Below are 26,393 nucleotides of genomic sequence, written 5' to 3' on the forward strand. Positions count from 1 at the left end.
TTTGAGAGTTAAATACTCCTTTTAAAAAGTAAATTTTCTCAATAATAAAATAATATATTTTTTGTTAGGCATTGTAAGTTGCATTTAGTAGCGTTCCAATATGCCATATCAAAGTTCATCTTCAATCAGTCAAACCCAACAGTAGTTCATCCTTGCACAATAAAACCCCCTTCAACTTGTATTACAATACCTACTTAGCTCTTATGGGCAGGAAATGGAAATTACATCTCGCTTCTGATCACTAATGTGTGATGAAGAGTATCAAGAGAATTATATGAAAATGAATATAAAGAAATGATTGTGATTTCAAAGTACGTGGTTTGGAAACATTACCAAAAGCATAAAAAATGATACAGGTATACATACTTCTAGTAAGTTCTTGATAGGAAAGTTCTGAAGAACAAACAACCTGTTTCTTCCTACAGAAAGAAGGTAGTTTCTTGTTAAAATCAGTGTTTTTTTCCCCACAGAATTTCACATTTTCCTAATTTGAAGGCATAAAACAGAGAACAATAATGCATGCAGCAATGAATACACTAGGGAAATCTTGATATTCAAAAAGGCTAGATTATGCTTTTTTGAATTTTAGAATAAATGTGACAGGTTAATAATCACAAAATGTTAAGGTTAGAGCGAGATCAGTGAGTAAACAAAATTAACATATTTTACACTGTAAATTACACTATTTATTGAAGGAAAAACTCCATACAGAAAAATTCACCATATGTACTGCTTTACAATCAGGAAAAAAGGGCAGGAGATGATGTTGAGTGGCCTCAAACCCACAGGAACGGGTTGGGGGATCATTTGGTGGGTTTCACCATTTGGATGCCCTGGTTTACCTGCCAGAGATGGTGGTTGGTGGGGATCGTCGAATAGGATTCAGTGAAGCTGTAACTGCCTTGTTTCTTTCCTCTAATTAATTACAGAGCTCAGTACATCCTTTTCCTTTATCCCCATCAAATAACTTTCATTAAACACCTAATTAGATGTGGCATTGTCGTGGGCAGGGGCGTGTATGTCCAACTGCTTTTTTCAGGTTTGACTGGAGAGGATTTCTGTGTTCAGTAGTTTCTGGGAAGCAGTAGATTTGCTCCCAGTTCAAACTGCTCCACAGAGCCTTTAAAAATGTTTACACTCTGTGACCCAGTAATTCCACTTCTGGGAACCTGTATTAAGGAAAGAGAAATCTGGACTAAGATTTATGTGCAAGGATGACCATGGCAATGTTATTTATAATAAGGAGAAAAATTGGGGTAAAAAACCCCTGAAATGCCCAAATTTAGGGGAATGATTAACCAGATGATACCACAGCCATATGATGCACATACTATATAGCTATTAAAATTGGGTTTTCAAATGTTAAGGACATAGAAATATCCATAATAATGAGCGAATACATAGGTTAAGAACTGCATGTATAGTTTGATCCTGATTTTGTTTCAAATTGCATATACATGCACAGAAAAATGCCTAGAAGGAAAGTCATAAACATTCACTATAGTTACCTCTGGGAGGTGGAAATACAGGCGACTACCTTCTTCTTTATACTTTTCTGTACCTTTCAAATATATTCAATGAGAATGTATTATTATTCACATTAGCCCCCCAAACCCTCCAAATTCTATTTTATAAACAAATTAAACAAACAGGTGAATGTTTCATAATTGTACTCTGTCCTCCCTGCGGTGTGTGCTTGGGGCCACTCAGGGCTCACTTACTCTGGTTCTTCTCTCTCTCTCTCTCTCTCTCTCACACACACACACACACACACACACACACAAGTACACACACACACACACACACACAAACGCGCGGCTCTGCTTTCAGTCTTCCTTGCCTGAGTGCAAGTTTCAGGCAAGGTGTCACCTCACTAAAGGGAATCTGTACTTCTCTTTCATTGTGTGATTAAAGCTTGTTGATGCTGGCAGGTGGCAAGTACTTTTTCTGGTCCAGCTCTTTCTATGCCCCTGAAATTACACCGGTAGGGGGCTGTCTACTCTGTGGATTGCCTGAAAGGAACAGCTTTCTGGGAAACTGACCTGCCTGGGAAGATAAAAGGAACTCTGCCTGGGTAGGGTGGGGTGGTTGGAATTTGAGGGAAAGACAGAATATAGAGAGGGATAAAATGAGCAGCTTTGTTTATTAGGATATCGTTAGTAAGGTTGTATTTTAGTGTCTTGCTGTTTAAAAGAAATACAGCACTGCAGTTCAGATGGTCCTGTAGGAAGTTCTGTTGAAGGTGAAATGCCCCTAACTCCATGCCTTCCTCTCAGCTCTGCTAGGAACCCAGATCCTGCTATAACAAGGAAGCAGTTGCTCAATAAAGTCTGCCTTCCTTTAACAAACAGCCAACGTGAGATATGCACCTAAATTTCGAACAATACAGAAGTGTATAAATTAAAAAGTGAAATTCTTTCCCTCCCCAATCTCACTCTTCAGAGGTAACCTCTATTAAAAGTCTGGTGTGTATTTTCCTAGACTTTTCCACTTTTGCTATGCATATATAATAAGTATATGCATATACACACACAGAGACCTACACACATAGGTAGTGAACAAAAATGGAACCAAACTATAAATATTATTCTGCAACTTACTTTTAAAAAAACCCAATATTATTTCATGGGCATGTTTCCATATCAGTATATATAGGTTTACCTCATTTTTTTAGCAACTGCATAGCATTCTGTCGTGGGAATGTTTCAGACTTATTTAGCCAACTCTGCATGGTTGGACATTTAATTTAGTTTCAGTTTTTCATAGTTACAAGCAATAGTGCAATAAACATCCCTGTACATATACCATGGAATCATCTTAAGGGGAAATCTTCTTTCCATCAGCTGTGCATTACCTAAGCATTTGCAATTAGTTTCCTGGGCTCTGGAGAACAGTTTTTAATGGCCATGCCAAATGTTCTGTAGCATCCCGAATGGTCCAAGGCATCCTTTCCAATTAAGTCGCAGCCTACTACACACTGCATTTTAAACGACATTATGCTTTAAGGACAGGGCACTGTCTTACATTACTGACACAGTGTTATAATGCTCTATCTTCATATTAATGCCCTGGACTTGAACGGGTACTGCCTGTAGAGGGTGGGGCGGCCAGAAACTGCTGGTACACATCAGCAGGGGCAGCCCAACCCAGGGGGACACACATACGTGACCTTCCCTCCTCCACTTCCATCCAGCATCTCTCCACCACTTCTGGCAGGAAGATCCAACTAGAGATAAGGTACTTCATTTGCCACCTACTGGCTTGGGGGAAAGAAATAGGGGAGCACTAATAGTAACATCTGAAATGAGGGAGACCCGGCTGCTTTCCACCCCTCTCGCCTCCCCACCTCCCTCCCCTACACCCAGGTGCTCACTGTCTCCACTAACCTTCTGGCTGTTCGCAGGCCCTTTCTCTGGAAAGGGTCGCCCTACTTGGAGGTGACCTCAGCCATTGCCTGCACCACCATCAAACACATCTCTTTTTAGAACTCTCAGTTGCCAGTATTCATTTATGTTAGCATGACAGACAGCGCTTAAGGTTTGGCATCAGGAGACCATTTTCTACCCCTTGGACTTTGATCAAATCAGTTAATCTCTCTGAGCCTCCATTTTGACATCTGCAAGATGGGGATAGTAATAATATCTTCTTCACAGGGTTGATGTAGAGATGAAATGAGGTAGCATAGGGGAAGGTCCATTGAAAGCAAGGAATAGTGTTTTGTGATTGTAAGGTGCCGTTATTATTTATGGATTCTCTCTTCCAAATAAACCAGTTTGATTTTATTTTGTTTAAACAGGGGATTTCTGGAGACTACAGTGTTTTAACTGGGAGGAGTGCTTATTACAGTGAAAATGTCAGGCAGTGGAGCAGGCCAGTGGGGAAGCTATTTTGAGATGGGGAAACCCTTCCAGACCTTCAAATCCACGTATGTAGGGGGTTGCTGGCACCACCAAGATGTAAGGCTGACCAGAGTCCCCCAGGCAAAAATGTCAGAAAGGTCTTTGTTTCCCTTTTCTATCTCCGGGGGAGAGGAAGATCGGTTGGAAGGGGGCAAGAACAGCATAGATTTCTGTGGGCTGGCCTGAGGACCTACTCTCCCTGGGGAGATGTGTTCTAGCAACTGTTTGGTATATTTTTAAAGGTCAGAGAGGCTTTGGCTCTATAGGATGGAGTGGCTGTGACACCTGATTAATGTCTGTGCAGTACTTTCCAGAATGAAATTTAATCAGCAGAATGATTGCAGCAAGCAGCTGCCTGGAGGAAAATGATCCTGTTCTAATGGTGGCTTGTTTGATGTGTTGGCATTGTAGTGGGGCACGTACATTATTAGTCCAGCCCAGGGGGGCCCAACTAGGACACTGGATCAACTAGTAAGGAAATGCTGCAAACAGCAGCGGCCCTTCTATGGCTCTGTGTAGGGTCGTCGCTGTCAGATTGTCAGCTCCTCCCACTCCAAGGACCTTTACTGTCCGACACCTTCCTGCCCCCAGGGTCTTCCCTGTCAGCTCTGTTAACCCCCTCCTATCATTATTATCCGTTCCCTGAGGCCCCTCAGATCCATCATTCTTGGTGCTTCCCCCACCAGCTTCCTCCAGCACACTCACACAGACACACAAGCATACGTCCCTTCCCTCCCCACACAGGTGTTCTCAAGGCTTAAGTGAAATGAAAAACGGTCTCTCCTCACAAAATGACTGGAGTCCCTTGGTCTAATTAACCCTTCTTGGCCTATTTTCCCATCAGAAGCACAGAGGTTGTTATACGGACTCACAGAAATTCTGTAGTCCGTATTATACTCCTTAACAGGTAGGAAATGCAGCAGATACCTAGGTGACTGCCATGTCCTGCCACTCAAATGCCATGCTGTGCCTTATACCCGAGCTGACTGTGCTGGGCCTTCTTCACCAGGATCTGTGGTTTGAGATGATTTCCCAGTAGTAGAGCCAGGTTGAATGAGCTAGTCACACCTTCTTGCCGCTCTTTGTTTCCCCAGTTTGAAAAACTTCCACTTAACTCCTCCAGGGTGTACCCCAGAATCACCACAGGGACCTGACCCAGGATGAGGGAAGTGTTTGGAATTATTAAGGCCCCAGTTTACAGTGGAAAGGGTAGCCTTTCAGGACTAAAAGGATCAAAGTGGATTGGGCTATAAGAACCCTTTCTAAACGCAGAGGGCTGAGCGGGCTCTTTTCCTGGGCAGTTGGGAGTACTTCAAGACTCCCAGGCTCTGCTTGAGGCACCGCCCCAGGGTCCTATGAATGAAATGAACCTGAAAGCCAGGAAAAACAAAGAACTGACCAGTGTTCCTGGCCACAGCAAGTTGTGCAGCCGTGTGGGAGGGGCTAGAGGCGGAATTGAACCAGAGAGAGTAGAGACTGTCTTTAAAGTTAGAAAACACCTTGAATAGTATAGGACAAACCATTATTGAGCACTTGCTATGTACCAGGTCCTAGAAATAAACAAGATTCAATAAATAAATAAAATCCTGCTCTCAAGGAGTTCACAGGGTTTTTTTTGTTGTTTGGTTTTTGGGTTTTTTTTTGGCCACATGGTGCAGCTTGTGGGATCTTAGTTCCCCCGCCAGGGACTGAACCCTGAACCCGGGCCCTTGGCAGTGAAAACATGGAGTCCTAACCACTGGACAGCCAGGGAATTCCCTCAAGGAGTTCACAGCTAAGTGGGGGGTAGAGAGATTTGTAAAGAAAATAAACAAATAAAAATAATAATTTCAACACAAAAAACTTAATGCAATGGTAAAGGAGATTTATCCTGGATTCAGACAGAGGACTGAGAAGGGAGGGGAGAAGTGGTGCCTGATTTAAGTATTAAAAGATTTACTCATTCACTCATTCATTCTCTAAGATGTAAGTCCCATGAGGTCAGGGGCTTGTTTTGCTCACTGTTGTAGGTCTAATGCCTAGAACAGTACCTGGAATATGGTAAGAACACAATATTCATTGAATAAATGAATACATGCCTACTCTGTGCTAAGTGCTGTGTTAAGCACTTGGGATACATGGGGGAGGGGTGGTGAAAAGGGAAGAGTCAAGGAAGATTTCTAGGTTTTTGGCTTGAGCAAAAGGATTGGTGTTAATTCTTCCGTGGTAGAATTTGGCAGTGAAGCTATCTGGTCCGGGCTTTTTGTGTATGTGTGTGTATGTAGGAATTTTTGATTGCTGATTCAATCATTTTACTTGTATTGGTCTATTCAGACTTTCTATTTCTCCTTGAATCAGTTTTGATAACTTGTGTCTTTCTAGAAATTTGTCCATTTCATCTATGTTATCTAATTTCTTGGCATACAATTGTTCATAGTATGCCTTTAAAAAAATTTCTCTAAGGTCAGTAGTAATGTCCCCAACTATAACTGCTGAATTGTCTATTTCTCCCTGTAATTCTGTCGGGTTTTCCGTCATGTATCTGGGGGAGGGGGTGTTTTTTGGTATGTATATATTTACAATTGTTATATCTTCCTGAATTAGTGACCCTATTATCATTATAAAATGTTCTCCCTTGTCTCTAGTAATAATTTTTGTCTTAAAGTTTATTTTGTTTGACATTAGTATATCAACTCTCTTTTGGTTACTGTTTTCATGATATGTCTTTTTTCATCCTTTTAATTTCAATTTAATTGTGTCTTTGAATTCAAAGCATGTCTCTGGTAGACAGCATATAATTGGATCATGCTTTTTTATCCATTCTTCCAATCTCCTCTGCCTTTTGATTGTAGTGTTTAATCTATTTGAATTTAATGTAATTAGCAAAAAGGTAGGATTTATGTCTGCTATTTTGCTATTTGTTTTCTATATTTCACGTCTTTTTTGTCCATCAGTTCCTCCATTACTGCTTTCTTTTGAGTTAAGTGGATTATTTTCTAGCCTACCATTTTGATTACCTTGGGTTTTTTAAAAATTAATTTATTGTTTATTTATTTATTTATTTTTGGCTGCGTTGGGTCTTTGTTGTTGCGCGCAGGCTTTCTCTAGTTGCAGAGAGCGGGGGTTACTCTTCGTTGCGGTGCGTGGGCTTCTCATTGCGGTGGCTTCTCTTGTTGCGGAGCATGGGCTCTAGGCGCGTGGGCTTCGGTAGTTGCGGCTCACGGGCTCTAGAATGCAGGCTCAGTAGTTGTGGCACATGGGCTTAGTTGCTCCACGGCATGTGGGATCTTCCCAGACCAGGGCTCGAACCCGTGTCCCCTGCATTGGCAGGCGGATTCTTAACCACTGTGCCACCAGGGAAGTCCCCCTTGTTTCTTTTATATCTTCAGTTATTTTCTTAGTGGCTTTTGGGGATTGCAATTAGTATATTAGTTTATAAAAACCAACTTAAATTAATACCAAATTAATTTCAATATTATTTAAGAACTTTGCTCCAAGAATGCTCCATTCTCTCCCCACTCCTTTATGCTGTTATTGTCTTACAAATTACATCTTTATACATTGTATGTCATCAACACAGGTTTGTCGTGATTACTTTACACAGTTGTCTTTTAAATCAGAAAGGTGGGGGGCAGGGGGGATACTTCCCTGGTGGTCCAGTGGCTAAGACTCCGTGCTCCAAATGCAGGGGGTCCGGGTTCAATCCCTGGTCAGGGAACTAGATCCCACATGCCGCAACTAAGAGTTCACATGACGCAAGTAAAGACCCCACGTGCCTCAACTAAGACCCAATGAAGCCAAATAAATAACTAAATAAATAAGTATTAAATCAGAAAGGGAGGAAAAGGAATGTGGTATATGGCCTAAAATTAATATTATGTGTTGCCTTGACATATGGTAAAATTGAGAGTGCCTCAAATGACCTAACTGCAAATTCCCCTCCCCATTCTCCTTCCACAGATAAGGTCCTCTAGCCAAACAACCGTCTTCATTATGGAGACTAGGCATAGTTCCTGCTTATCCCTGAGTAGTGGGCTTCAGTTCCCTGCCAGCCCAGAGAATTATTTAAACAAACCAGTCACATCCTCTCACAGGAACCAGGGGTTACTCCATCCTCTTTTCTTTTTTCTTTTTTTTTTTTTTGGCTGTGCCATTCAGGATCTTAGTTCCCTGACCAGGGATTGAACCTGTGCCCTCTGCAGTGAAAGCACCGAGTCTTAACCACTGGACCGTCAGGGAATATCCCATTCTCTTGAAACTACAAAGCCTGCCTCCCACACCCCTGGTTGTTCACTCTGTTCCCAAGCGCAAACCGCTTGTGGCTCTGTGTGACATGCAGTGTCCTCCTTCAGGCTGTAAATATATGTGACGAATAAACTGCTGTCTATTTCAACTGTCCGGTGTTGGGTGTTGTGTGTTTGGTCATCCCCATAACCCTAGGGCAGTGTCCCTCCCTCAACAATGGGGTGAAGAGGAGGTGATCAACACAATTGGCGTCATGAACAGGATGGACCAACCATGACCAAGGACACTGGGTCAGCTTTAATTAACTGTTCACGGCTAATTAACTGGTTCCGTGATATGGCAAATACTGTCTGGGACAGAACTGCCAATTGCCAGTGGACTTGTGCTTTGGCTTGCAAGGCAATGTGTTGTCTTTGCTAGGTATTATCCTCTATTCCTACTCTGAATGCTCTAATCCTCAAGATAAGAATGGTTGCTAATTGACTATATCCCATCATGGTATGCTGTTGGTTTGGGCCCGTGTTTGGCAGGTGGTCTCTGAGGCTCCTGCCTGTGAAGGCAGCACACACAGCATCTTGACCAGTTGGCACTTGAGTCACAGTTACCAGCAGTGAGGCTATAGCTCTGTGGTCACAGTATCTAGCCTGGTTACTGTCACTAGCTGCTTGGGCAGCCATAACATACCTTGTTCATGATTGTGCACTGCCAGGATGGGCCCAGGGACACTTCTTTGTGAGGTTCGTGGAAAGGAAGGAGACCATCACCCTGGGGAGAATTAAGTTGACTATTATTTGCCTAATAGTCATTGTTATTCAGGCAAGGGTAGCATTCTTGCTTCTCTCTATACTGCTGCTTCCCTTGCTACTGTTGTGTATGCTCTCCTGACCCCCAAAGGTATTGAGGTGCATATCCATTGGGGCCCATGGCCCAGGCACCGATGATAAAAAGAAAATGGGAAGGAGTATTTCATACTTAATTGCTGTCCCAATCCATAACCCCTAGCCAATGTGCCTGGGCTTTACCTAACACTGCTGCTTACCAGCACGCCAAAAGTCCTAATCTTGCAATCACGGGGCTTGATGAATCCCATCCAGCCCGTAGGCAAAATGATCTTACTGGATGTGGACTCAGCTCAGGGAAAATTGACTGGCATTCCCTGGAAGAGAAGGCAGCTGCCTATGAAGTGGGCCCCAGGGCCCTGAACCTTTCCCTGTAACCACCAAGAAGGTCCACATCACAGGTGATTGGGTAGAGACAGAAACTGAAAGCAGCAGCTTTACATGGCTAGAAATCTAAATTGTTATGAGGGAATTTTTAGAAAAAGAAAAGAGAGGGGGAAAGGGAAGTCCCTGTGGGGGAAAGAGTGGGGCTGTAGCAGAATTGTGGACCCAATGATCTTCTGTTACACCACTCTGCTGCTTATGCCTCCATTGCAACAAAGAGCTCAATTCTCAGGGTTGCAGAAAAAAAATTAAATTGAAACAAAGGTCCACAATTTAACACAACTGGAAATACAAAATTTACTAAAATAATTTATACAGCAAAAAAGACAAAAGGGCACTTTTACACCTTTACAACATAGGTTCTGAATTCACTTCAACACTTGCAGTTGAAATGCACCAATTGGCAAACGTTCGTGGACTAATACTGGGGCTCAAATCACAGTTATACCTGGGGACCCATTAAATTTAAACAAGGTACCCTCTATAATCTTAAGGGAATTACTGACTGTAAAATATAGGACAAATAGGTATGCCTCACCTTAACCATCAGAATTATTATTTTGCCTAAATTCTCCATGGTCATAGCACCCATTATCCTAAAATATCCTGTAGTGGGCATGGACACTCTGACTCATGAGTAATAAATTAAAATTAAATAAAGTTTTGGCACTTACAAATTTCTTTGACTAAGTGAGGTGCCATGGATTCCCCAGTTAAAATAGTTAATATGACCTAATGTAACCTAAAATAGGGCCTTCAAGGATTAGAACTTACTGTATGTAAGACTGAACTAGTGAAGGGGTGATTTTCTCCACTGCTCCTTCATTTGACATCCCAATTTGGCCTGTTCTTCAACCTGGAAAGAATGAATGGTGCCTCACAGTACGTAAGTGCAACCTCAATTCTGCGGTCCCATCCACTATGGCCCCCATATCCAATACCCAATATTATTGGAATTACTGACTCCATCCACTCGGCAACTATTTTGCTATTATAGATTTGGATAATATATTCTGTTCAGTATCTATTTCAATACCTTTTCAACTGTTGTTTGGCTTCACCTCCGAAAGGATACATACACCTTTACTAGGCTACTCATGGGGTACCTCAGCGGCCTTGCCGTCACACGAAAGATCCTAACTGCATCCACCTTTCTCTAGGAATACAGGTATGACATTACCTTGATGACGTCCTCCTCCAAGGAGATTCATTTAACACATTTATTAAGGACATACAAATACTCACAAAGGAGCTCATAAAAGGGGATAGACTATTGCTCCACACACAGTGCAAGGCCCCACTACCTCTGTTACAATCCTGAAAATTCTTTGGTAAACTGAGAGCTGCTCCATCTCTGACACTGTCAGGAAACAGCTATTGACCCTTTAAGTGCCCACAATGTTAATGCAAGTCCAATATCTTTGAGTATTTCTTTTTTGGGTTTCTGGAGGCACCATATTCTTCATTTACAAATTTTACTTTACCTCACTGATGCTGCTACTTGCAAACTGACCCATCTTGAATGGGGTCTTCTCCGACAGAAAGCTCTAGAATCTGTCAAATTGAAATCAACAAGCACTTCTGTTAGTGCCCTCAGAGACTCCTTCATTGTAGCTTCAGCAACCTCCTTTCATACCTCCTGGAATCTCTAGGCCACCTACAATGACCTAGTTGTCCCTAGGCTTCTGATGCAAGAAATTGCCCTTCATAGGCCTGCACTATATACCATCAGGGCAGCAATTGATGGCCACATATGAGATCCCCTGAAAACTGAGGTTCTCACAGTCCCTGAGCCTGTGACCTTTTATACCTAGCGGCTCATTATGCCTTGGGTCTTGGAAGCAGCACCCCACAAGCACATCACAGCTAATGAGGCCTCCTTGACACAGGATGGAACTGAACCTGGGCCCTCTAGTGGATCCCAGCTACAGGAGGCGTGGCCTCCTCTATCCTCAGTCCTTTGCCAGATGTCATGATGCTGGAGGAGGTCAAGCCTCTCCCTTGGCTACCTGGGGACTCCCTTAGGATCAACTGAGTGACAAATAATGGGAGTTCATACACTTTATGGGTGGCATCGCACCATCATACCTGATGGAGTTCAGTAGAATGTTGCTGTTTTTCATCCCTTAACCAGAATGTCTCTGAAAAGGATGGCACACAAGAGTCAGCCCAGGGGCTTCCCTGGTGGTGCAGTGGTTGAGAATCTGCCTGCCAATGCAGGGGACATGGGTTCGAGCCCTGGTCTGGGAAGATCCCACATGCCGCGGAGTAACTGGGCCCGTGAGCCACAATTACTGAGCCTGCGCGTCTGGAGCCTGTGCTCCGCAACAAGAGAGGCCGCGATAATGAGAGGCCCGCGCACCGCGATGAAGAGTGGCCCCCACTTGCCACAACTAGAGAAAGCCCTCGCACAGAAACGAAGACCCAACACAGCCATAATAAACAAATAATTTAAAAAAAATCATCAACATCATTAAAAAAAAAAAAAAGAGTCAGCCCAATTGGCCACACTTCAGGTCGTCATTTTAACAGTGGATGCCCTAGCCAAAAAATAGTCTCATCTGCACATTTTTACAAACTCTTGGGCCACTGCCTAAGAGTTGCCCCTTTGGGGTAAAAACTCTGGGAATCTCTTGCCTCATAGATACCCAAAATATAAATCAAGGTCACACATGTCTTGACATATACTAAGGCCACAATACCAGGCCTTACCAGGATACTTCTTATTTCCTTTGGAGTTGTAGATATAACTGATCATGACAAAGGTACTCATTTCACTTTTCAAAATACACAATGCTGGCTCTTAAAGAAGGCATTCAGCGGAACTTCCACCTCTCCAATAGGCCCCAGGAAGTTGGTTTAATTGAAAGGCAAACCGAGCTCCTCAGAGAACTCTTATTTAAGTTACAGAGCGGCAAATGGACCCCCCACTGGGTGTCACTATTGCCACAGGCATTGATTAGTCTAAATTCATGCCCCCTGGAGACAGGTACTCCCTGCACCAATGCCGCACAGGTCCCTCCAATGCGTTTATTGGCCACAAAGGGGTCACCACTAAAGTTACTATTTTTTGATGATCACCTCACCATGTGGCCCTCTTTCTCCTGGTCAAGTTCCTCCTTTACTTCCTAGGGAGGCACTTCTACTCCCTAAAAGTCTCAATCATAACCAAGATTTAAAGTGATATCAAGACCTTCAAGAGGTCAGCTGCAATGTAAATCTTAAAATTAAGTGCTGCCTTGACAGCTGATAAAATCAGGAGGGCCTCAAATAGCCTAACTCCAAGTTCCTCTCCTCACTCTGCTCGTATGGATGATGAAGTCCCCCAGCCAAAAAATTCTCCTTATCATGGGAATCAGGCAAGTTCTTACTTAACCCTGAGTAGCATGTCAGCCCATGGAATTATTCAAACAGGCCAATCACATCCTTCTGTGGAAACCAAGGGTCACCTCATACTCTTGATACTATAAAGTCTGACTCCTTCAGACCCTGTTTGTTCACGCTGTTCCCAAGTGCAACCCCCCTGTGGCCCTGCATGGCATGTGGTGTCTTCCTCCCCTGGACTGTGAGTATATGTGACTAATAAACTGCTATCCATCTCACCTGTCCTAGCCATCCCCATAACCCTAGAATGGGGAACCCATCCTTCACCAATGGGGTGAAGAGGAGGTGATCAAAACAAGGAATTATAAAGAAAAAAATACATTTATATTGTCTCATACTTACCTACGTAATTAAATTTAACAGTTTATTTTTTCATGTGAATTCAAGTTGCTATCTAGTGTCCTTTCATTTAAGCCTGAAAATGTCACTTCAGTATTTCTTGTGGGGCAGATCTGCCAGCAATAAATCCTCTTAGTTTTTGTTTATCTGGGGATGTCTTAATTTCTCCTTCATTTCTGAAGAAAAGTTTTGCTGGATATAGAATTCTTAGGGTGACAGTCTTTTTCTTTCAGCACTTTTAACGTGTCATCTTACTGCATTCTGGCCTCCATTGTTTCTGATGAGAAATTAGCTGTTAATCTATTGAGTAACTCTTATATCTAATGAGTCACTTCTCTCTTGCTGCTTTCAAGATGATCTTTTTTTTAATAAATTTATTTATTTTTGGCTGTGTTGGGTCTTCATTGCTGTGCGCGGGTTTCCTCTAGTTGCGGTGAGCGGGGGCTACTCTTCGTTGTGGTGCATGGGCTTCTCATTGTGGTGGCTTCTCTTGTTGCAGAGCATGGGCTCTAGGCACGCAGGCTTCAGTAGTTGTGGTGCACCAGCTTAACTGCTCTGCAGCATGTGGGATCTTCCCGGACCAGGGCTCAAACCCCATGTTCCCCACACTGGTAGGAGGACTCTCAACCACTGCACCACCAGGGAAGCCCAGATGATCTCTTTTTTCTTTGTCTTTTGACAATTTGATTATGATGTGTCTAGGTGTGGATCTTTTTACATTTATCCTACTTGGATTCATTTAGTTCCTCAGATGTGTAGATTCATGTTTTCTTTTTTTAAATGAAATTCGGGAAACTTTCTGACATTATTTCTTCAAATATACTTTTTTTCCCATTCTTTCTCTCCTTTCGTTCTGGGTCACCCATTGTATGCTTCACTGTGTCCAAGAGGTTTCAGAGGCTCTGTTCATCTTTCTTTTCTTCTTTCTGCTCCTCAGATTAAAAAATAATCTCAATTGACCTATCTTCAAGTTCATTAATTCTTTCTTCTGCCTGCTAATTTTGTTGTCAAGTCCCTCTAGTGAATTTTTCGTTTCAGTTATTGTACTTTTCAACTCCATAATTTCTATTCCATTTATTTTATAATTTCTATCTCTTTGTTGATAATTGCTATTTGATGAGACATCATTTTCATACTTTGCTTTAGTTTCAGTAGACTTGAGTTCCTTTATTTCAGCATATTTAAAACATCTCATTTAAAGTTTTTGTCTGGTAATTCCAGTATCTGGACTTTCCCAGGAACAGTTCTTATTGACTTCTTTTCCCCCCTGTGTATGAGCCTATCTTTCTTGTTTCTTTGCATGTCTTATACTGTTTTGTTTTGCTTTTTTGAAAAATATAATGTGGCAACTCCTGAAATTAGATGCTCTCTTATGCCCAGGGTGTTTTATGTTTTGTTTTGTTTTTCTGTTTGTCTTTGTTATTGTTGCTGTTTGTTTGGTTAATGACTTTTCTGAAGTAATTCTGTAAAGTTTGTATTCTTTGTCATGTGTGACCACTGAAGTTTTTGCTTGGTTAGCTTACTGATCAGCTAATGATTAGACAGAGATTTCCTTAAATGCCTGGAATCAATGTCTCCCAGTATTTATTGAGGGGCTCTGTGTTCACTTTGGGGCTTTCAACACTGGGCCAGATAATTTGAAACTCTGTCTTAGCTGCATTTCCTGATTATGTAGAACCTCAAAATCAGCCAGAGGTGAGAGCTTTGGGCCTCCTCAGGTTTTTCCTAAACATGCACATAGCCCAACACATGTGTGTGGCCTTCTAGATTCCCAGGAATTTGTCAGAGCTTGTCAAAACCCCTATGGATCTTTCATTTCCCTGCTTTTCTTTTTAAGCTTTTTGGTTAGCCTATTGTGTCCAAACTATTATCCATTGCATCTAGCAGCAATGACGTTAAATAATTGGCACTTATTATTTTCAGCAAACACCCTCCAGGAAAAGGCTGTTCACACTGGGTGAACTCTGAGTCAGGTCAAATAAAGACAAGTCTTGTGAGTGGGGTCTTCCAGGGAAATATCAGACAGGTCAGATGATGACAAGTATATGGGTATAGTGCTTTGAAGGCACTCTAACCTCATTTTGCCTCCTCCAGTGGCTGCCAGGCTCTTGGTTTTCTACATGATTGTGGGTTGTCAGTTTTAAAGGCTACTGCAGAGCTGGAGAGAAGGGGATGGGCATAGAGCAATGCCACTAAGCTTGCTGTTCTTATCACAACTTAGCTGCTTTTCTTCAGTAAATGCTCTCTGATTCCTGCAAGCATTTTGTTAATTCCCAGAGGTCTAAAAAAGTTGATTTTGACCATTATCACCAGTGTTCTCATTGCTTCTGTGGAAAAAGGTATTTTCTGTGGTCCTTACCACATCATTATTGCTGACATCATTCTAATTAATTCAATTTTGAACATTTTGAGTTTGAGATATCCGTAGGATACCTAGATAGAGATATCCAGTAGGAAGCTGAGTATATAAAGCTGAAGACTGGGAGGGTCAGTCTGGTATAGAGATAAAAATGTGGAAATTGTCAGAATAGTTTGAAACACTGGAGTGGGTGAAATCACTCAGGAAGAATTTGTATGATATAAAGAATAGAAGTTTTAGGAAAGAACTGTAAAGAACAGCAATATTTAAGGGTCATTTTGAGACCCAGAAGATTGAGAAGGCACAATAAGAGAGGTAAGAGAAACCAGAAAAACTTGGATTTATGAATGCATTTGTCCTTGGCCATGCCCTCTGTGGTTTGAAATCCAGTGTAGTTCCCATCTTGTTTTTTGCCAACATAGACTATCCTGTGTGTCCACCTAGCCTTGGACCAGCAGGATGCTTAGAACTGCTCCATCCTCCACTCAGGGACAGAGACCTCAGGTCATTTATCAGGTCTACCAGCCCTCAGTTTGTCTCCTTCACTGGTCTTTTTAACTGCTGCTCAAATTCTGTCTCCTCCGTGAAGCCCAATATGAATTAAAGAAGAAGCAATATGTATCCTTGATGCTGACTCCCTGAAGTTTAAAAAATTTTTTTCACCACTATCTATAACTATATCTATGTCTATGTCTATATCTATATCTATACCAATTTGTTCTTTTTCAGAGTTGTTTTGGACATTTAGGTCCCCTTTGCATTTTCATATAAATTTTAGAATCAGCTTATCACTTTCTGGAAAAAAAAAAGCTGCTGTGATTTTGATTGGGATTGTGCTGAATCTACAGATCAAGTTGGAAAGAAATGACATTTTAAGAATATTGAGTCTTCTAATCCAGTAATACTTTATATCTCACGATTTACTTAGGTTTTCTTTTATTTCTCTCAGTAATGTTTTATACTTCTAAGTGCACAGATCTTCCACATCTGTTGTCCGCTCATTATGTCAAAATCATATATTTGATATTATTGTAAGTAGCATTGTTTTTAATTTCAAGTTTAGGATCTTCAAGGCTAGTATATAGAAATACCATTGATTTTTTAAAAAATAAATTTATTTATTTTATTTATTTATTTATTTTTGGCTGCGTTGGGTCTTCTTTGCTGTGCGTGGGCTTTCTCTAGTTGCGGTGAGCAGGGGCTACTCTTTGTTGCAGTGTGCGGACTTCTCATTGTGGTGGCTTCTCTTGTTATGGAGCACAGGCTGTAGGTGCACGGCCTTCAGTAGTTGTGGCACACGGGCTCAGTGGTTGTGGCTCGAGGGCTCTAGGGCGCAGGCTCAGTAGTTGTGGCACACTGGCTTAATTGCTCCGCGGCATGTAGGATCTTCCCAGACCAGGGCTTGGACCCGTGTCCCCTGCATTGGCGGGTGGATTCTTAACCACTGTGCCACCAGGGAAGCCCAATACCATTGATATTTTAAAAAATTATTTATTGGAGTATAGTTGATTTACAATGTCGTGTCAGTTTCTGCTGTACAGCAAAGTGATTCAGTTATACATATACATATATCCACTCTTTTTTAGATTCTTTTCCCATACAGGTTATTACAGAGTATTAAGTAGAGCTCCCTGTGCTATACAGTAGGTCCTTATTAGTTATCTATTTTATATGTAGTAGTGTGTATATGTCAATCCCAATCTCCCAATTTATCCTTCCCCCCCTTTCCCCCTGGGTAACCATAAATTTGTTTTCTACATCTGTGACTCAGTTTCTGTTTTGTAAATAGGTTCATTTACACCATTTTTTAAGGTTCCACATATAATATCATATGATATTCCACATAATATCATCTGATATTTGTCTTTGTCTGACTTCACTTAGTGTGATAATCTCTAGGTCCATCCATGTTGCTGCAAATGGCATCATTTTGTTCTTTTTTATAGCTAATATTCTATTGTATGTATGTACCACATCTTCTTTATCCATTCCTCTGTTGCTGGACATTTAGGTTGCTTCCATGTCCTGGGTATTGTAAATAGTGGTGCAATGAGCATGGGGGTTCATGTATCTTTTTGAATTATGAATACCATTGATTTTCGTATATTGACTTCATATTCTGCAACCTTGTTACTCACTTATTAGTTCTAATAACATTTTTTGTAGATTCCTTAAGATTTTCTACACAGATCATCATGTTGCCTGTGAATAAAAAGCTGTACCTCTTCCTCCAACCTGTATGCCTTTTTTTCCCTTTTTCTTGCCTTATTACATGACTTAGAATCTTTGATACAATGTTGAATAGAAGTGGTGAGAGCAGACATACTTGCTTTGTTACCTTAGGAGGAAATAATTCATTTTTGCACGATTAATTATGATGTTAACTATAGGCCCTCCACAGTTGCTTTCATTAAGTTGAGGAAGTTCTCTTCTCTTCTTAGTTTCTGAGAGATTTTATCAGGAATGGATGATGGATTTTGTCAAAGCTTTTTTTTTTGCATTAGTCTGTTAATGTGGGGAATTAAAGTGATTGATTTTCAAATGTTAAACCAACTTTTGATTCTTGGGAGAAATAATAATTTAGTGATGGTATATTATCCTTTTTATATATTGCTGGACTCTGCTAAAATTTTATTTGAAGTTTTTGTGTTGATGTGTCTGAAGGGTCTAGGGTCCTGAAGATGGTCTGCACTTTGCTTTTTTATGTCTTTCTATGATTATGGTATCAGGGTAATGCTGGAATAGAGTTTTGGTGTTTTGTTTTGTTTTTAACATCTTTATTGGAGTATAATTGTTTTACAATGTTGTGTTAGTTGCTGCTGTATAACAAAGTGAATCAGCTATATGTATACATATATCTCCATATCTCCTCCCTCTTGCATCTCCCTCCCACCCTCCCTATCCCACTCCTCTAGGTGGACACAAAGCACCAAGCTGATCTCCCTGTGCTATGTGGCTGCTTCTTCCCACTAGCTATCTATTTTACATTTGGTAGTGTATATATGTCCATGCCACTCTCTCACTTCGTCCCAGCTTACCCTTCCCCCTCCCCGTGTCCTCAAGTCCATTCTCTACATCTGCGTCTTTATTCCTGTCCTGCCCCTGGGTTCTTCAGAACCATTTTTTTTTTTTACATTCCATATATATGTGTTAGCATACGGTATTTGTTTTTGTCTTTCTGACTTACTTCACTCTGTATGACATTCTCTAGGTCCATCCACCTCACTACAAATAACTCAATTTCATTTCTTTTTATGGCTAATATTCCATTGTATATATGTGCCACAGCTTCTTTATCTATTCATCTGTCAATGGGCATTTAGGTTGCTTCCATGACCTGGCTATTGTAAATAGTGCTGCAATGAACATTGGGGTGCATGTGTCTTTTTTTTTTTTTTGAATTTTACTCTAGGTTCATTTTAGTTATTCTGCTTGGTATACATTGTGCTTCGTATATCTATGGATTCAGATATTTTCACCAGTTTTGGAAAATTTGCAGCCATCGTCTCTTTAAATATTATCTCTCCTCAGCTCTTTCAATTTGCTCTTTCTGAAATTCCAATAAGATGTATATTGGACTTTCATACTATCTTCTATCTCTTTTAATTTCTTTCATATTTATCATCTCCTTGTTACTCTGTGCTGCATTCTGAGTTACATCAAAACTCTATTCCATTACTCAACCAGGCTACCAGAGATTAATAGATCTGAAAAGTAGCCAGAGGCACTTATCACACAAAAAAAGAAAATTTATGTTCACACAAAAACCAGTTCCTGGATGTTCATGGCAACTTTTGGGCAAAATATGGTATTGGTTAGATGTCTTTCAATGGAAGAATGGTGAAAGTGCTGTATGTACATACCATGGACTACTACTCAGCAATAAAGAGGAACAAACTATTGGTACCCACAACAACTTGGATGAATTTCCAGGGAATTATGTTGAGTGACAAAAGCCAATCCCCCAAAGTTACATACTGTATGATTACATTTATATAACATTCTTGAAATGACAGCATTATAAAAATGAGGAACAGATTGGTGTTTTCCAAAGATTAGAGACAGGAGAAGGGGGTAGGAGGGATATGGGTGTAGTTATAAAGGGGCAAGATGAAGGATTCTTGTGGTGTTGGAACTGTTTATTGTCTTGACTGTGGTGGTGGATACACAAACCTATACGGGTGATAAAATTGCATAGAACTTAATATACATTCACACAGACATATACACAAGAATGAATGTGAGTAAAACTGGGGAAATCTGAATAAAATCAGTGGATATTAATATCCTGGTTGTGATATCATACTATTGTTTTTGCAAAATGTTACCATTGGAAAACTTGGCAAAGTATACAAGGTATATCTTTATATTATTATTTACAACTGTATGTAAATCTAAAATTATATCAATACAATTTTTAATTTTAAAAAAGTAGCCAGAGAGAAAATACAGATCCCCCACAAAGGAAAGACAGACTGTCAGCAGACTTATCAATAGCAGCAATGAAAATCAGAAGATAGTGCAATGAGGGACTTCCCTGGTGGCACAGTAGTTAAGAATCCACCTGCCAATGCAGGGGACACGGTTCGATCCCTGGTCTGGGAAGATCCCACATGCCACGGAGCAACTAAGCCTGTGCGCCACGACTACTGAGCCCATGCGCCACAACTACTGAAGCCCGCGCACCTAGAGCCTGAGCTCCGCAACAAGAGAAGCCACCGCAATGAGAAGCCCACGCACCACAACAAAGAAGAGCCCCCACTCGCTGCAACTAGAGAAAGCCCGTGCACAGCAAAGAAGACCCAATGCCACCAAAAATAAATAAATAAATAAAGTAATAATCATAATAAAAAAGAAGATAATGCAATGATATCCTCACAGGGCTGGCAAAAGTCTGTCAGTTCTGAATTAATACCCAGGAAAAATGATCTTTTGTGTGCGATGGTGAAATAAAGGCATTTTCAGATAAAAACTTAGAGAGTTTAGTAAAGGATGTACTTCAAGAAAAAAAATGATATCAAAAAGAAGGTCTAAATCACAAAAAGAAATAGTGAGAAAGAATTGGTGATCATGTGGGTAAATCCAAACAAACAAAGCAAAACAATAATGTATAATTGGTAATATTTTAAAAAATAATACAATGAAAATACTAAGCAATAATTGCATGAAAATAATTAGAGGTTTAGCAAGGTTGCTGGATGCAAAATCAATATACAAAAGTCATTTGCTTTACTCTACTCTTGCTAAATAATACAGCCATTTTAGGGGTTGGGAGTGGAGGGAGAACTAACCCAAGAAACTTTTGAACACAATATTTTGACTATATAACCTAGACTTAAAAGCAAAATAATTGTAAACAAATAGTGTACACTAGGTAGTGGGTATGTTTTTTGCAGTGGTATGGGTTAAAACTTCTGGAGCTGCTTTATGTGTGTTGTCTCCTTCCTTCACTATCCATCCTAAATTCCTCTCACCCTCAGATACCACCTCTGCTAGTCCTGGTGGCTTACTTGGTGATGTCAGTAAAACCCTCATTACTGCGAAATCTGAGCCCCTGTCAACCACACACACCTCGGTTTGGGGTTGCTGCACTTGTCCATTCACAGTTAAAATGCAGCAAGGCAAAGGAGTACCAGGAGTCGTCCAAATGGATTATGTAAACTCCATTCATATTTCATCTTGCCCCCATTTTGTAACAGCAGCCCACTGGGACTTGGCATAAACTCTACAATGCATATTTTCTCACCCCTTATTCTGCCCACTCCATAGGGTCTGCTGGATCATATGGTTTGAGCAGCAGCGCTGCTTTTACTTACTGGATCTGTTGAAAAGAGCCCTTTCCTGCTCTGTGACTTATTCAAAGGCGGTAGATTTCCATGTCTCCAGGTATATGAGTGGATCGGTGTTCTTAGGTATGGAATGATTTGCTATAAAACCCAAACAGTTCTTCCTGGTACTGTGCTTTTCTTCTTTGTAGTAGGGATTATAAGATGCCACAATTTGTCTTTTACTTTGGCAGGGATTTTCCTGCATGCTCCTAACCACTGGATCCTTAAAAAAACTTCATTAAATCTTTATAGGTTTTATCTCCTACAATCTGGAGCACATGTGTCTTACCAAGGCCTCCAGAGTACTAGCCATCTCTTGCTCGTCCTGCTCAATCAGCATGATGAGGTCATCGATGTAATGGATAAATGTGATGTTTCTGTGGCTGTTCAGAGAGGTCAGGTCTCTTTGAACTATATTATGACAGAAGGGAGAAGAAGTAACATATCCCTGGACAAAACTTTAAATGAATATTGTTATACATTCCACATAAATGTGAACTCTTTCTGATCCTCTCTCTTGTTTGGAATAGCAAAGAACATATTTGCCAAATCAGTGGCCATATGTCATGTACCTAAAAGCCAAATTAATATGCTCTAGTAAAGATACCATGACCGGCATAGAAGCTGAGATTGGCTACTACTTGCTTAAACTTTCAGTCATCTCCAGTCATCTTTCAAGTTCTACTCATTTCTGCAGGGTCTATACTGGTGTATGTGTGAAATGGGGAACACCATCCCTTCATCCTTGAGATCCTTAAGGTAGCACCAATCTCTGCCATATCCCATCCTGGGGCAGGGGATGGAATACTGATTTTTATTTATTATCATGACTGTCAGCTGCAGCTTTAGAAACTTCAACCTGGCCTTTCCACTACTGTAGCTCTTACACCACAGGACAAAGATCCAATGTGAAAGTTACTCCAGCTGTCGAGTATGCCAATCGCAGTGAAGACGCAGTGACCAGGGAAATGAGCATCTGGTACATGTAAAGACCTAGTGGACCTTCTGTAAGGTGTCTTTTTGCCAGGACTCTATTTATTATCTGGTCTCCCTATAATCCACTCTCTAAAGGGAGTCATGATGACACTTTGGGTCTCTGGGTATCAATGTCCAGTATTCCTCTAAATGTCTCCCCTTTCCCCAATGTACAGTCACCCAAATAAATGGCAATAGGTCCCTTTGGGAAAGAACTGGGGTTAGTATTATGGTCTGTAATTGCCATAGTGATTTAGGGTCCTTCCTCCTGGGGACCTGGCCACCTTTTCAGCCAGTGGGTTCTAGGTCTGAAGACTGAGTCAGGTGCAGGAACTTGGCAAGGGATCATGATTTTCTCAGACTCCTGCTCATTCATTGCAGATATATATATGTGAATGAGTACTCAGCTTCCTAGTAATGCTACTGCCTGTCTCACTAGCACTTTCCTCATGGCCTTGCTGAACAGTGTGTTCCCTGAGCCCTTGCATGGAACATAGTCTCCAGCGGGTCTTTTGGTCTCACATAATATATACACTGCAGCATGCCTACTTCCTTGCGCCTTTTAATCCCTTCCTCCACTGTCTCCCGTAGCAACTCAGGCATTTTTACCGCACTCAGTGTGGGTCACCACATTCCCCAGGCTCCTAGGAGTCACCCTAGCAGCAAATGTGCATCATTCTCCTAGGGTCCTGGCTGGAGTATTGCCTCAATCCGTTCAGACTGCTATAACAAAATACTACAGGCTGGGTATCTTATAAACAATAGAAATTTATTGCTCACAGTTCTGGAGGCTGGGAAGTCCAAGATTAAGGCGCCAACATGGTCGTGTCCTGGTGAGGGCCCTCTTCCTAGCTCACAGCCAGCACCTTCCCACTGTGTACTCACTTTGAAGAAGGGGCTAGGGAGCTCTGTGAGGTCTAATCCCATTCATGAGGGCTGCACCCTCATGACCCAAGTACCTCCCGAAGGCTCCACCTACTAATACCATCACCTTTGGGGGTTAAGATGTCAACATATGAATTTGAGGGGAACACAAACATTCAGACTACAGCATTCCACCCCAGCCCTCCAAAATTAATGTCCTTCTTGCATGCAAATACATCCATTCCATCCCAACAGCTCCAAAAGACAACTTGTTTCAGCATCAACTTAAGTCTAAAGTCCAAAGTCTCATTTAAATAGCATCTAATTGTTTCCCAAAGGCGCATGATGGAGGGAAAATCTGGTATACAACCATTTCTCCAAATGTAAACTCTTTTGTTATTGGAGAATCTCTAAGAGATCCCTCAGATCCTTGGTTTCTCTCTCTTTTAAATGACAGGATTGGGTTATACCTAGGCTACCCAATACAGAAGCTACATGTGGTTATTGAGGACTGGAAATGAAGCTATCCCGAATCGAGATGCTCTGTGAGTGTGAAACAGACCAGATTTTGAAGACTTAGTACAAAAAAAAAAAGGAATATAAACTATCTCATAAATATTTTGATATTGATTACATGTTACAATGATAATACCACATAGGCTAAATAAAATACATTATTCAAATTAAAATAAATAGCATCAAAAACCAGATATGGATGAGACTCAAGGTATGATTCATTCTGAGGCAAATTCCCTTCCAGCTGTGAACCTGTGGAATCAAACAAGTTATGTGCTTCCAAAATGCAATGGTGGGACCAGCATAGGGCAGACATTCCCATTCCAAAAGGGAGAAATAGGAGAGAAGAAAGGGGTGGCAGGTTCCAAGCAAGTCAAAACTCCAAGGCAAACAATATTAAATCTAAGGCTTGAGAATAACCTTCTTTAACGTAACGCTTTGCCCTCTGGGGCAGAGGTCCTGCTTTCTGGACACATTGGGGCAGGCGTCCTGCCTTCAGGACACACTGGGGCACTCGACCCTCATGGCTTTGCTGAACCATGTGGCAGCTCTCTCGGGCTGAAATCACATGCTAGTGGCTCTATCAGTCTGGGTCTTGGGGGAGACCCTACCCCCCATGACTCCACTGAGCAGGGGTCTAGCACCCACACCTCTGAGTGGGAGTCATCTGGCTTGTTGAAACACTGGAGATGGCCCCCCCCCCCTTTTGAAACCAAGGAGGCAGCCCTGATAATCTCTGAATTGCCTTTGGGTCCTTCTTCTTAAGAGTCTTGAAGAATATTGTACTTTTGTAGGTGAATAGCTCTATGGTCCCGTCCTGCAAAATCTAAGAAGTCTAATAACAACTTTCCTTTCATTCTTTCTTGTCTCCTCCTTCGGTTCAAATTGGCTGTTTTCCTGCTGAGGTGGCTGATTAAGTCCATGGCTGACACCCCTACTAATCCCCTTATCGAAGTATCCCTTGGTCACGCTTATTAGTGTTCTCATCTGAATATGCTTTCTCATTTTTTGCCATATGGATAGGCTGAGAATTTTCCAAACTTTTAATTTCTGTTTTTCTTTTGATTAACAATTTTAAGCCATTTCTCTCTTCTCTCATTTTACTATGAGAATTCAAGAGAAGCCAAGCTGCTCCTTCAACACTTGGCTTAGAAATAGCTTCAGCCAAATATCCAATTTTATCGTTCACAAATTCTGTCTTCCACAAAACTCTAGGACATGAACACACTTCAGTGAAGCTCTCTGCCACTTTATAACAAGAATGGCCTTTCCCCCACTTTCCAGTAAGATGTTCCTCATTTCCATCAAGACTTCATCAGAATGACCTTTAGTGTCCATGCCGTGACATACTGTGACCAGGCTGTTTATGACCACTTAGGTATTCTCTAAGAAGACTGAAGCTCTCTCTACACTCTTACCTTCTTCTGCGCCCTTACGCAAATCACCTTTAATGGTCCATTCATGGCAATGTCGACTTTTTCTAGCACGCACCTCCAAACTCTTCCAGCCTCTACCCATGACCCAGTTCCAAAGCCGCTTTCAGATTTTTAGGTATTTGTTACAGCAGTACCCCACCCCAAGTACCAAAATCTGTATTAATAAGGGCTCTTCAGAGAAATATAATCAATAGGATATATATAGATATACATAAGAGGAAATTTATAGGGATTGACTTACATGGTTATGGAGGCCAGAAGTCCCATGATCTGCTGTCTATAAGCCGGAGACCAGGTAAGTTGGTGCTATAATTTCTTCTGAGTCCAAAGGCCTGAGAACCAGGAGCTCCAATGTCTGAGGGCAGGAAAAATGGACATTCTAGCTCAAAAAGAGAAAAAGGAAATTCGCCCTTCCTTCGCCTTTTAAAATGATGCTTGTCCACATTGGTGAGGGTGGATCTCTTTGTCAGTCTACTGAATTAAATGTTAATCTCTTCCAAAAACACTCGCACGGACACATGCAGAAATCATTTTATCAGCTATCTGAGCATCCCTTAGCCCAGTCAAGTTGACACATAAAATGAACTGTTACAACGATTAGATCTTGTAACCCAAGAGAGTACCCCCAGATCAATAAACTCTCCCTTATCCAGTCTTATGACATGGCCCCCTTGATTGAGCACCCTCAAAATCAAGTCCCATGTATACCCTTCTGACTGCTGCTGACACATTCTAGCTAATTTGTGTGGATCCCTTGGGCTATCAGGCCCATGTTGTTCTTAGATGGGTTATGCAGCTATGCCTGCCCAACAGGAGAAGAGGTGGGGGCAGATCCTGAGGTGGGGGTCTCCTGTTGCCTTGACGGAAAGAGGTCTCTGCAGTGTCTTCCCACATGGGGGTGGGCTGGAGTGCTACTTCTTAATAAAAAGGAATGGGGGACTTCCTTGGTGGTGCAGTGGTTAAGAATCTGCCTGCCAATGCAGGGGACATGGGTTTGAGCCTTGGTCCAGGAAGATCCCACATGCCGCGGAGCAACTAAGCCCATGCGCCACAACTACTGAGCCCGCATGCCACAACTACTGAAGCCCGTGCACCTAGATCCAGTGCCCCGCAGCAAGAGAAGCCACCACAATGAGAAGCCCGTGCACCTCAAAGAAGAGTAGCCCCTGCTCGCCGCAACTAGAGAAAGCCCGCACACAGCAACAAAGACCCAACGCAGCCAAAAATAAATAAATAAATAAAAATTAATTTTAAAAAAACAATGTGGATAAAATTTGTATTAAAAAAAAGAAGGGGACTTCCCTGGTGGTGCAGTGGTTAAGAATCTGCCTGCCAATGTGGGGGAC

At 41.6% G+C, this 26,393-nt stretch overlaps 1 long non-coding RNA gene across 1 annotated transcript in view; it reads right to left on the reverse strand.

Moving 5' to 3' along the window:
• Positions 1 to 25,804, reverse strand: part of LOC309652827 — a 30,444-nt gene extending 4,640 nt beyond the window's left edge. The window contains exons 1-2 of the long non-coding RNA XR_014258900.1: positions 24,131 to 25,804; positions 367 to 24,100 (exon numbers count right to left, since the gene is read on the reverse strand). This is a non-coding gene — a long non-coding RNA (uncharacterized lncRNA). The remainder of the gene's footprint in view (positions 1 to 366; positions 24,101 to 24,130) is intronic.
• Positions 25,805 to 26,393: the final 589 nt, after the last annotated feature.

The sequence above is a fragment of the Balaenoptera physalus genome (assembly GCF_965194825.1).
Source record: "Balaenoptera physalus genome assembly, chromosome: X".
NCBI lineage: Eukaryota > Metazoa > Chordata > Mammalia > Artiodactyla > Balaenopteridae > Balaenoptera > Balaenoptera physalus.